Raw genomic sequence first — 14,133 nt, forward strand, 5'->3', positions numbered from 1 at the left:
ATAATATTTATTATTATGCTTTGAGCAGCAATGACTCGATGGTCCCCTGTCCACATAGTTAGGAGACTCGAACTACTCAATCTTTGTCTTAGCTGAGTAAGTCCTGTAACTTTTGCAGAAGTTGAATAGATCATGTTTATCTTGGCCTTTAAGAGTTATCTTTCAATCATTATACCATTCTTATAGGAATCCGATTCAGATAGTTATTCGGGGTATTAAAACACTCATGCAAAATAAACCACCGATGGTCTCTTATATCTCGACGTATTCAAACTGCGTGAACCCATAGGTAGTTAATTAAGTGAAACATAAATTTTAATTGTATAACTTCATCTTTCTGTAATTAGTTGCTTGTGCATGTGACAAATTATTTTGATGCACTATGGTTGCTTTAAATGTGTTTTAAGACATGTTTTGATATTAATTGTACCTGTCTTGAAATACTGAATTATTAAGTTCATTGTGATCTTATATGCCTAGTACTTTGCTTATGTACTTTGGAAAAAGATTATCTACTCAGACTTGTTAAGTCTAACCCCCAATATTAACAATCTACAGATCAGGATCACTAATCAATGGGAGTTGTTGTAGGAGAATTGGCTAGAATTGCGAAGATTACATCTTTTCTTACTGATTTGGGATTTTGTTTTGTTTGTTCCAAACATTTTCACTTAATTTTACTTTCAGGGATATAACTCTTTAAATTTTAGTTGAATAATATTTATATCAGTGCTTTTGTCAAATGCAAATTTATCTGTAATTGCTCAAGATTTATCAACTTTGCTTTGAATATTTTTGCTGTATGTTAAAAAAAATTGCTTAAAAATTTGGATACATTTTAGGGCGTTACACATATAGAATATGCTATTATTAAGTCCAAATATCTGGCTTGATACTATTCAGATCCACCATAAACTCTGAATCAAATCTAGATCCATATGTCATATTAGAGCAATATACTTTTCTGAATCCATCATAAAACTTGGATCAAATCTAAATCCATATCCCATATCCAAACATTATACTATCTGGATCTAACATACCAAATCTGAATCCATATCCTATATTCGGAAATTATACTTAGCTGGATCCATCCAATAATAAACTATTCATGCATCAAACCATAATTGAGTTTATATCATACCATGAGTTTTTAGTCAAAAACAATTTCAAACTATGTCTCAATACTTGATCCATGTTGGGTTATTTGTTCAACATTCAAATAACATCAAAACACTCATAAAATAACCCATTTAGGTATAATAATAGTTCAAGCATGTTCTACGGCATTCCTTGGATCCAAAACTTACTAATTGGATATATTTAGATCCATTCAAGTTCAAGAAAATCCAATAGCATTGTTTGGAACTAATACAACATGATCTAAACTCATTCAACTGGATCTATCTAGATCCATATAAGTTCAACCAGATTTATGTCACCTTACTAGATCCAAACATTTAAATGGGGATGAACGTGAGGATGAAGGTTAAAATCTATCCCCGTGCAGAGATGGAGGCGGGGATGGACTTACGCTTTCACCTGTCACGCCCCGTCCCCATCCCAATCCTCGCCTTGCCCTGCCCCGCCCTATCTCCAATCCTTCAAGGGATGACTATAGATCGAGGAGAAATGGAGTTTTGCCCCACCTCACCCCTGTTTGGACTGGGGATGGAGGACTTGAAACGGGGATGGAGGCGGGGGTGGAGGTTAAAATCCATCCCTGTGCGGGGATGGAGGTTTGGATTTTGAGACAGGGTGGGGGTGGAGACCGTATCCCCCGCCTTCGCCCCGGTCCACTGCCATCCTTAATCCTAGCCAAATTAAACTTGATTCATCATAAAAAATAGATTAATACTAAGTCATACCAGATCTAAATCCATATATAATATGATTCAAACATAAAAAAAATATATGGCATATCAAAAATACTATGCAATTACATATAATATTTCAGGATCCAAAAATATATGCATGCTAAAAATTCATCTCTCATACCATGGTAGAGATCAAAAGCAGATCATAACTCGGTCAAAAAATTTTTATCAGATCCAACTAAGTTTATAAGAAACTACTTGTACCAACTTGATCTAAACATGTCTGGATAAAGCTCTAGGAGGTATTTTGCAAACCAGAAGCACTTTTTTGCAAAATCAAAAAAGTCAAAAATATAATTTTGAGCAAAAAATAACAAACTAAAATACTAAAATAGAAATTTTAAAACTTTTTGAGTTAAGTTTGAGAGCAGTTTTGAGAAAATCCTGAAACCGCACCCCTATATCTGATATTTTTTAGAGAACATATTTTTTTATGGTATTTTTCAGAAAAAAGAAGTCCCAAAACATAATATTAATAAATATTTAAGACTAAATATGAAGAAATTTGAAATATAAAAGAAAGGGTTTCTCATGTTTTCAAACCCTAACAGCCCACTCCTTTCCCTTTTCATATTTTTTGCTTTTTCCTTTTGTTTTCTTTCTTTTTCACCCTCTCCCGTAAAAAGGGGAGGCCTTTGGGGTTTTCCCCTTTGGTAGCCATCATAATTTTTGGCAATCGCCACCTGCAGCACTCTTCTTCTGCCACCGCATGTTCCGACGCAATCGCCCGACCGGTGGAGGGGATCTCCACCACCTCCTCTCCTAAGCACGAGCATACGCCGCCCCCACATTCTTCGACATGAACACCATGTCGTCGACCCCCATCATGAACCACCACGCTCCGACAATTCTAACCTCCCCCCTTCTGCCTGTGAGTCCCGACCTCCACCATCGAGTTGTTGTCCTCCTCTACGAGCGTCGCGCTCTGCCAGAAGACTTCTGCACGTCCGACGATGTCACCAAGATGTGATGAAATGTTGTCTCTAGATGTGGTCGAAATCGGAGGTGCCGACGGTACCCAGGGATGACAGCAAAGTGAAATGAGTCACCGATAGGCCCAATTTTGCCGGCATCAACTTGAGAATGCTTACCTGTGCCTCTATTCTTCTACACGCCGCCGACGGGGCCACCGCCTCCTCCCCTTCTTTTTTTCTATTTCTCTTGTAACAAATTCGATAAAAAAATTTAAAATTGGTGTCATTGACGAGAAGAGGATCAGGCAGTGAACAAAAAAAGAGAGAAGGTTGTTGGCGTTAGAATTTTGGTTTCAAGGGTTCTGATGCTTCCCATGGATGATTGTCAATTACTGCTTGAATGTTGGCCTCTAGGTTGACCCCTCGACACTTCAGACCATGCAGAACACCACCATCGGATCTGGGCGATGATGGCAGATATCCGCATCTTCTTTACTGGAAAATTTAGGGAAATTAAAAAAAAAAATTGTTTAAACTTTAAACAACGGAAAACAATATTTTTAACGTGTGTGGGTGTTAAAAGGTCTTTGGAGAAGGTTACAGGTACGAATCAAACATAAAACTCAGAGAACTATTTATGAATAAAAACCAAAATGATTTATATGTCTAGAAGTATCCCAAGATTGATGAAACATACAGAATAGTGATTATACAAGTACTTAGTATCAAAATAAAATAATATTCTAAGTCTAACTATAGATCCTCAAAAGTTCTCGACGCTGTTTTTGGATTTAGTCATCCACTTTTCAACATGTCAATCTCCTGAAATCCTTTTAAAAGGTCAGACTCATGAAAGCTTGATAGGTATACGCCCAATCTGAGGTAAATATATAATATTAAAATATTTATTTTCATACAAGATGTCAGAGTTCATCGAGACATGATTCAATTCTAAGATACTTTGTCAAGACATATAATAATAATTGACAAAAAATAATATAACATTTCTCAAATATAAATAACGGTGCATACATATTTTCAATAAATATGTGAGTAAAAATCTTTGTTTCTCTTTATTACAGTTTCCTCAACTACGTAGGAGAAATGATTGCCTCAAACATGCCAACGACACGATGGTGGAGGTGGTGGTTGGCCTGCTGAGGTACCACTGTGCCGGTGGCATGGTGGTGGTCAGCGATAGTCCTGCGTCGAGTGAGGATTCTTAAAAAAAAAATCAAACCTTATGCTTTATAAGGTTTGAAATAAAACATAATGGGTTCGGTTTTGGGTTTGGGTCCTATTTGGACCCAACCTAAATGTGTTCTCAATTTGGGTTAGATATTTGGATTTGGTGAGACCCATTTGGGTCTCATCAAATCCAATCTGATGTATACATATGTATATGTATTATTCTACCCAAATTGGATTTATTTGGGCTCTGAACGGACCCCAAATTTGTGGAATCTATTTTAGGCTCGAACGGATCCATTCTCTTATTTCTTTAGTAGATTCCATTTGGATTTTTTAAATGGGTCCAAACCTTATCTCTTTTAGTAGGATCCATTTGGGTATCCAAAATTGGTCCATCAATATATCCCTCTTAGTGGGATCCATTTGAGTTTTCAAATGGATCCTATTCATCTTTTTATTTTATGGGATCCATTTGGGTGTCCAAATGGATCCATGACACTTCTTATTTAGCAGGATCCATTTGAGTTTTCAAACTGATCCAAATTGTCTTTTTATTTTATGGGATCCATTTGGGTTTCTAAATGGATCTACAACACTTTTTATTTAGCGGGATCCATTTGAGTTTTTAAATTGATCCAAATTGTCTCTTTATTTTGTGAGATCCATTTAGGTTTCCAAATGGATCCACAATACATCTTATTTAGTTGGATCCATTTAAGTTGTTAAATGGATCCAAAATATATGTTTTTTAGTGGGATACATTTGGAATTTCTTCTAAGTCCAGTTTAAACCCTAATCTGGGTCTAAACCTTACCTAAATCCAACTGGCTTGACCTAACTTGTTCAGAGATCCAAATAATGTGGATCATACTCTTGTAAGATAATACAGATATGTTTGAGTTCAGATCTTCTATCTGGATCCAGAATGTGTTTTAAGCGGATATCCCAAACTTGGTTTACTTGTAGGTTGTTTTTCCCGGATGCCCTATCAAGTTCCAAGCTCAAATACTTCTTTAAAAAGGAATTCATGTTGTAGAATAGTAACAATAATAATAGATTGCGTAGTTATTTCAAGTCCATTAGCGAAGATCCATATTGGGCAAGTAAATCCCTCGAGCTTATATATATTAAAATAATCACAATTTTTTTTGGATATTACATTTATGAAGGGCTAGAAAAGAGGGAAATGATCTCCCAGAGAATCGACACTTCTTCCTCTCTTTTTTTTGATATTTTTTTCACCTTCTTCCTCAGTTGTCGCACCTCACCGGCAACTCTGTTGGTTGCAAAGCGACTGGCGAAGCATGATCGTCTGGCGAGCACAACCTTTCGGTGGAGGGTTTCTCTCAGCGGTTGCCTCTCTCCAGCAACACCGTCGAGTACAACCTCCTTGTGTCGCTGCCTTTTATCAAAGTTACAATCATATTCAATCGACCGACATCAGCAATTGTGCACAACCCTTGAGCTCTAATACCAATGTTGGGTTTTGGATTGGGGTGTGCGCAATGCAGGGGAGCACTTCGCTGACAGAAGAGAAGAGTTGTGAATGGTGAGGTTAACGGCCTGCTTAGGGGTTCCTTCTCAGGGACTGGGGATTTATAATTCTCCCCTAGATAACTGTTATCCCAACTTTGAATGAGGTTTTTAATCTCATTCATGGAGTTTTAACTCACACATTATATGAGTTACAAATTCACTATTGTATGACTCTTTGAATTTCAATTTGAGATCGTATGGCCACATTGGATCATTTATCCAGATCCAATAGAGTGTTGGCCTTCTGTAGGCTGATTGTCGTCGCCATCACCACCCTCTCTGGCTCCCCTTCTCTCTCTACCCCAAAAACCTCTCTCTTTCTCTCTCACTCTTTATATATATATATGAGTAATGCTAAGATGCTCCCGTGCCTACTCCCACGAACTATAAATCATAGTTGTAGGTTGTATCTTATCAATTAAACCTTTTGATCATGTTTTTTGGATATAAAAGTAGGATTCTTTAAGTCATTAAATTTTGATACATTGTAAGGTTGATTTTTAAAAGTTTCACGTTATCCAAATCTTGTTTTCTACTAAATAATGCTTATATAGATCATATCTATAAAGTCTGAACAATTAAAAAAGTCTAAGTTTTTTGACAATCTAAAACTTCTATAACGGGGGAAGGTACTCAGAGCACTGTATCATTATTATATATATAAAAAGTGGTAACTGCACAATCTTTAGGTGCGCAATTAACTACGGGATCACGCTGGCAGTTCATCACAAGACTTGATGGACCGCCAATGCAAAAAATATAAAAAATACTAAAACACATTTTTTATGCATTTTAAACTCTTTAGTAAAGCGGGGCCCTGCCCCACCTCGCCCTGTTTGGATTGGGGATGAAGGGTATGAAATGGGGATGGAGGCGGGGACAATGGTTAAAATCCATCCCCATTCAGAGATGGAGGCAGGGATGGGCGTAACCTTTTCCCCGCCCCGCCCCATCCCCGCCCCACCTCATCCCGGTTTGAATCGGGGATGGAGGACATGAAACGGGGATGAAGGCGAGGGTGGAGGTTAAAATCCATCCTGGCCGGGATGGAGGCAGGGATGAAGGTTCTAATCTTGAGGCAAGGCGGGGGTGGAGACCTTGTACCTTGTCCCTCGCCCCGCCCCCACTGCCATCCCTATTCCCTGCCTTTAGGGGTTATAAAAAAACACTGAAGGGGCGGTTTTTTTGTATTTTTTTTATGTCCATCCATCACACGGTGATCCCGTAGGTAGGTTTTGCAGCTACCACTTACTATATATACGCAAACCCGAGAAATCTATCTTTGTCCCGGGTACTCGAGGTTCTGATTTGATGTGTCTTGAGGGTTTATAATAAAGAAATTTTCGTTTAGAGGCCCACCTTTTTTCTTCTAGTTCTAAATATGGGCTTCATGTTTCTGAAATTTTAAATATAGCCAAACCTTTTTCGAAAACTGTCAAACAACAGCTTGCATTTATTAGTCTTATAACTCAGATTAAATCAAATATCAAATTATAACAATAACCTTCGTTATTAAGAGTCAAAAGTATTTACATTTTCTTTTCTACGAGAACTAATGAGCACTTTTAAATTTTCAAGAGGCACTACAAAAAACCAAAAAGGAAACACGTTTTCCAAGACCATAGATGTTGACCTTAGTTCCTATTTAAGTTATACGGTTTAAGAAAAAGTGTGACCCGTACTTACAATTTCCTAAACGTGAGACCCATATTTGAAATTAGGATCAAAAGGTTGGCCCCTAAATATAATTTTCGCTTTTGGCGGTGTACAAATGTCGGAACCAGGTGAGCATAAGAACGGACCTTGGTCAGGTCTGTTTGAAACTAGAACTCATCAAAATCCATTACAGATCAACATCACAAACAAACCACTGTTGACACACTCAAGAAAAAACCCACCGTTGACACAATTAGATGAAGATCCATTACATAGCAACATCACAAATAAACCACTACACACTGAAGAAAAAAAACCATCATTGCCACAATTTGTTGAATTTGAGGAATAATGAATAGAGTAATATTTTTCTTTTTTTTCAAAGGCAAGCTGGGTTAGGCAGATCCTTACCAGTTATACAACTATACCATTGGGTTTTGAACCTGCAATTAATGCCCCAATACAAGGTGACACTAGCTGCTCCAACCAGACAAGCAAAGCCCCCGTTGGTAGATAGAGTAATATTTCGTGTTTAACCCATGAGGGCTCCGCTCATGGGGTAGGGATAACTCGAAACAATTGCCGAGCTAAAGGAAAATCATAATTTCAAAACCCAAGGTATGTATCCTTTACTGCAAGACCAAAGCTAGGTGCACTCTCTGATAACTAAGTTATCGTTTGGATGACACTGAAGCGTTAATCAAGTTTTTAAACGGTTTGGACCATTTAGATGCCACAAAAACAAGCTTGGTTCTCAAAGAAAACGCAGGTTGTGCAACCCTCCCTGGTTTTATCAGGGGTGGGGGCTGTCCTGTCACCACCATCACCCACCAAGCCCTCCCCTTGCAAACTTTCCCTATCGATATTCATGGTAGTAGTGTTTTGAATATCCCCTAGAGGATACAAACCCGACCTAGTGACAGTCCTACACACGGGGATGCCATAAGAGAACCGGTGAGAGATAGTATCGCTGTCAGTCTGCCGGAGCTCGGCAGTTTGCCTGGAGCATGCCGAAAGCAAACCAAAGAACACCAGGACACACGAAATTGGATTCAGCCTGTCTCTAAGGGACCATCAAAGTGCATTTATCAATCAGGCCTGAACGAGACCAAGAACCTGCAGGGAGGGATATCAGATCATAAGCTGCGGTGAAGACTACGTTAAAATCTCAGGGGAATGTTCGCGAAGAAGGTGCTAGGCTGGTATGGTGGGAGAAGTCCGGAGGTTAACGGCTGCAACTATGGCTTTTCGGCACGAAAACACGAATGCGATTGAGAAAAGGGCAGGTGGACTGCACTGGCGCCAAATCAGAGATGTGAACCTGCTCGCCACTAACGATCTCTGGAAAAACTTATCCTCTCTGAGCCGGGGGGGGGGGGGGGGGGGATTCACAAGCAAGTGGGTTCCGGCCATGGTACGATGTGTCCAGGCCGGTGGTCTTCAATGGTGGGATGTGAATCCAATATTTGCGGAAATGGGCGTCAACTACGTGCTCCCGCAACAGCGAAAAGAGAAGGAGGAGGCAGCTACGCTTCGCTTGATGAAATCGGCACGACATTTATGACCTCGGTTTCAGGGATGGTGGTGCGAAGGTTGTGGCCTTCATCTCCCCCTTGCTCTGGACCATTGGCATCCCGAGCATTTGGCGATAGAGGCATCATTAGGCAGAACCGAACAAAGAGACTGAGTTTTTCCAGCGCCTCTCTCGCTTGATGAAGCCTGTTTCTGTGACTTGCGTGCGGGGGGTATCCTGCCACACTGCCGGCAGCGTGAGCAGCGCCGGAAGTTGCAGTAATCACACTTAGTGCAAGACCAGTCACCAGGTTCGGGTATCGGCCAACCCTTAATCATGTACTGGTCTCCTTTCTACACGCCGAGAGTGACGAGAGCGGTATTCCGCCCAACCTTGGTCATGCTGTGAATCCAAGGATCCCGTGCACGGTGCAGTGAACAAATGCGGGTTGCAGGAGTCCCTGTGGAAGCTACACCGGAGGCAGGCGGTGGACTTATATTCGTTACATTTCTGGTATGCTCGGTTCGCTACTTCCTCAGCCTCCTACACGAAACACGGTAGCATGGCACCGTCAACTTTGCCTACAGCACATCTGCAAGGTCGCTCTAAAGGGGGTCGCCTCCTACAATGTCACGCCGGAAGTTGTAAGTGCAGCAATCGCCGGAAAACTCTTACGGTCGCCGTACTGGAGTTGGGAGAGATTTCTCTTGTGGAAGGATCCATGCACATTGCCTTGGGCGGTGGAACTCTCCACAATTGGAGCAAGCCTTTCAAAAAGGTAAAGGGTTTCCTAAATTCTTTTTCTAGGACCATTCATATTCAAAACCCCTCTTTCAAGGGATTCTTTATCATGAGAGGGTGGTGTGTGTTCTCCTCAACGGCCGTTAGTTACATAGCGCGTGTGTGGGTTTGGGGGTATGCAAGCAAATGGGGGCTAGTATCCCCATATTCGTGAGCATCAATTAGCATTAGAGTTTGATGTAGTTGCAAAGACTTAAAATACCTTTTTTTTGCTATTCTTTTTATGAAATGACTGTCCTAAAAAAATAACAAAAATGTCTTTCATTAAAAAAAAGAAAAGAAATGATGGTTTAATAAAAGGACAAAAATATCCTTCATTCATAAAGTCGAGGATGATGTTAACTCTTCAAAGTCCAAAAAACGCTTTCTCTTTCTTTTTCGTTTGAACTTTTCATCGTCATCTTCTTCTTTTTCCTTCTCCGTGAAACACTGTATTAAGGGAGGCAAAGAGCCAACTATCCGATGGTGATCGTCGTCCTCGTTCTACTAGCAGTGGTCAGAATGCTACCCTCGTCCAACGAGCAACTGATTGCGGCAGCCCCTCTGCCGCCTTCGAGAGACACCTATAACAGAATCTTCCTCCAGTACACCTACAACGAAGTCTTTCAAAGCACAATCCATTTATCTCCACGTCGACAATACTTTCGATCAGGGTTATGCCTTTCAAGACACCCTGACGCTGCTCAACACGGGCGTTCGCACCCTCAAGTCTTGGTGGGCATTCGTCGGGTTCTGGCACCGCGAGGTCCTCATCTCGACCTTCGGTGTCGTGCTCTTCGACATGACCCACCTCCCTGCCAAATCAATGGCAAATCACTATCCGATTTTCGTAAATCGTTATATCGAGTAGCGATTTATGAAAATCTTGTAGCAAAAAATTATAAATCGCTATGCGATTTTTATAAATCGCTAAATCGAGTAGCGATTTACGAAAATCTCGTAGCGAAAATAAATGGCAAATCGCTATGCGAGTTTCGTAAACCGATAAATTGAGTAGAAAAAAATGAAAAATCATTAAATCGAGTAGCGAAAAAAAATAAAAAAATTATGGGAAAGAATGTTACAAAAACCTCGAGCAAGGAACAACCGAAGGAAACATATGAGTGTCACGATCAAGCAAAACACTTTATTGTTTTTTTTTTTTTTGCAGTTATAAGAGAAAAAGAAAAGAAAGAATTTATACTAGGCTCCAAAAAAAAATTGTTCTTGGGGGCGCTGCCTCTAGAGACCCCCCCTACCCCGCCAAGGGCGGTCCCCCCGACCCCCACTAACCGCGCAACGGGACTCGCGTCAGGGGGAGCCTTCAGACCCCCCTCATGTAAGGGCAAAAACTCTGAATCAGACTCCATAACTCATCAAGTTGAACTGTGCTACAGTTAGTGTGCAGGTCAGTCAGTGCTTGATGAAGTAGCGTAGGATCGTCTGCTAGATGTGCACAGAGAGAGAGAAAGAGGGTTGATGTTCATGGCCTTCTTCAAGGAAGATTCCTTTCTCGAATAATACAGTGACTGGGTCTTAAATAACCATCTTCGGGATACTTAAGTCTTTGCAATCGCTCTTTTTCTAGAATCGTCATTTTATGACACCAATGGAGGAAAGGGTACTTAAGTCTTTGCAATTACACTGGACTCTGATGTTAACTGATGGTGACAAACATGAGGATACGAGTTGCACATGCTTACATACATGGCACTCATTGAGACCCCCGAACACGAGATGTAGTTAACGAGGGGGGGGGGGGGGGGAGGGGGGAGGGGACATATAAACTGCATTAGCTTATTAGCAATTTTGAGACTGTAATCACTGCTATCCTTTTGGGTGGAGTGTTGACTCGTACCTCTCCTACTTTTACTCTTCTACTTTTTCAAGAGAAAAAAAAAACGGCAATCTCTTCCTTCATAACGTGTGGACCTGATTACAGATCACTTGTCTTGCCGACTGCTGCCCGGATCCAGATCCTGCAGTCATTATGAGATCAGATTTCTAGGTCGATCTTGGCCCACTCTGATGTCTGGATTCGGATTCAATAAATGGATCAAGTGGAATGGATTTGATGATGTCATCATCTACCGTATATATCCAAAACCTTGACAATGATTGTGGGGTGGGGCCACCATCTCCCGATTCAGTGAAGGTTATGGCTAATCAAGAAAGTTTTGATGACTAGAGCATTCTTAAAGAAATTCTTGATGTAATTAAATTAAAATTGGTGCATTCCTCTTGCTGGTCAATTTTGATGGACACGAGGAAAGCAAGAAGGCGGGTCTGCTCTCTATGTTCGGAAGGCCTATGTCTTAAAATGGGCTAGTTCTCAAGGGTATCAGGGTTCTGCAATGTCTTAAAATGGGCTAGTTCTCAAGGGTGTCAGGGTTCTACAATATTAATTCTCATGAAGATCTTGATGTCGAATGCACAGGGGTTGTGCGGACAACATAAACAACTCTATATATCGAGCGTCATAGCTAAAAAAAAAAGGTGATTATCATATGCATTTAAGAGACAAAAATAAAGAAAAATTGATCGCGAATTTATGGAAGGATTGTGGAGGAGTTGTTCTTTTGCCTTTTGCTCGTTATTAGGAAGATCTGGAGGTATCCTAATGGTTTAGAAGGATGGATTATAAGGTATTGTCACCCATATCTAAAGGTTTTCTTTATCGGTATGCATTTCAATGGCTAATGCTGAAGCAGATTTTCTCCTCACTATGGTTTATGGTCCATGTAATAGTATCCTTAAAAAAGATTTTTAGGCTGAATTACATAAAATTAAAGAAGATTTTGGGCATTCGTTGTCATCCAATTGGTGTATCAGAGGTGATTTTAACTCTATTCTTAGTTTGGAAGATTCCAATCGATCTCAAATATATTCTAGAAATATGTAGAGGTTTGCGACATTCTCGGATGTAGCACAATTATCAAAACTTCCAAGACAAGGAGCACATTTTACTTTGTCAAACAAGAGGGTCCCTCCGGTAATGAGGAAGCTTGATAGACTTTTTGTCACTACACATGCTCCAAAGATTACACAATGTGTGTGTGGGCAGATCCTATCTCGGTATAAGATCACTCTTCTATATAGCTTTCATGGTGAGAGAAAGGTAAACGACAAAAAAGCTTGAATGAAAAATTGGTGGTCAAGAGAGCCAGATTTTGTCTCTTGTGGGAGAATGATGGCACTCGGCTTCTTATGGTAGTGGATGAGCTGCAAAAAGAAATCATGATAAGCTTGGGTTTGTTTGTAGTAAGCTTATAGAATGGAGTAAAACAAAATGCTTGGTGCAATTTAAAGATCTAAATGATTGGGAGGAGCAATTAAAGGTGCTTCAAAGGCGAGAAGAGGAAGTTAGTGACATAGAAATGGTTTCCAATTCAAAAACTGAAAGACAAAAACTTGTAGGGCGTATTAGAGAATGGAGGGCGCGAGAGTGTATTAGATGGAAGCAAAGACCAAAAGCCCATTGGCTCAAATCAGAAGAGATAAACACTCATTTCTTCCACCTATATGCCTCTATAAGGCGAAAGGTGAATGGTATTCTATCATTGGTGATTGATGAGACTAGAAGAGAGGGGGCCCTTATCCTTTCAAGTGCCACCGATTTTTTCAAGAAATGGTTCGCTAAGGTGGTGGAGGTGGATTATGATATCTCTAGTATGAGCTTCAAATCCATTAACGAAGAGAGAAAGATATGCATCTCTTTCACTTTTAACTTGGAGGAGGTCAAGAATGCTATTTGGTCTCTTTCAAATAGCAAGTCTTTGGGTATTGATGGATTCCCTATCGAATAGTTCAAGCATGTTTGGAAATTTATTAAAGATGATCTTCAAATAATGGTGGAGTTTCATTCAAATGGCTAATTCCGAATGTCATGGGTCGTTCTACCATTATTCTTATTTTGAAAGATACGCATGCCGATGATATTAGACAGTTTAGACCTATTTCTTTACTAAACTCCACTTACAAAATCATCTAAATTTTTTTGGCAAAAAGAATAAGGGCGTCATTGGACATCTCATTTCCGATAGCTAAAGTGCATTCATTAGATTCATGTTGCGTGTGTCATTGCACATGAGCCAATCTATTCCATAAAGGCCCAAGGTACACCATCTTTTATTCTTAAAACCGATCTCGAAAAAGCTTTTAATTCATTAGATTGGAGGCTTTTTCTATCTTGCTTACAAATGATAGGGGTTACTCTCCACATCTTAGATAGTGGTTTCCCTAAATGGAGAAAGAGGTGACTTTTCAAACAAAAAAGGGAGTTGCGGCAAGGAGACCCTTTTTCACCTCTCATTTTTATCATGACTATGAAGGCACTTTCCGTGATGCTTTCTCATGCGGAGGAGGGAGGAGCCTTCAAGGAGTGCAAAGTGTCAGCATCGATCTCTATATCTCACTTATTCTTTGCAAATGACTTGCTTATGTTTTGTGAAGCTTCGAAAAAAACTTGTGGGCACTTTGAGTGGTCCTAAAATGCTTTTTTGAAATATTCGGCCTTCATATGAACGAAGAAAAGTGTCAAATTTTAGTGCTTAATGACCACTTCATTGTCTCACAAAGATTGGCTTCATCTATTTTTAATTATGATTCTAAAACTTTACCTACGAAATATCTCAGTTTACTTCTTCATTTAGGGTTTTTAGGGAAT

The sequence above is a fragment of the Nuphar pumila genome, chromosome 5 (genome assembly GCF_984573655.1).
Source record: "Nuphar pumila chromosome 5, dmNupPumi1.hap1.1, whole genome shotgun sequence".
NCBI classification, from domain to species: domain Eukaryota; kingdom Viridiplantae; phylum Streptophyta; class Magnoliopsida; order Nymphaeales; family Nymphaeaceae; genus Nuphar; species Nuphar pumila.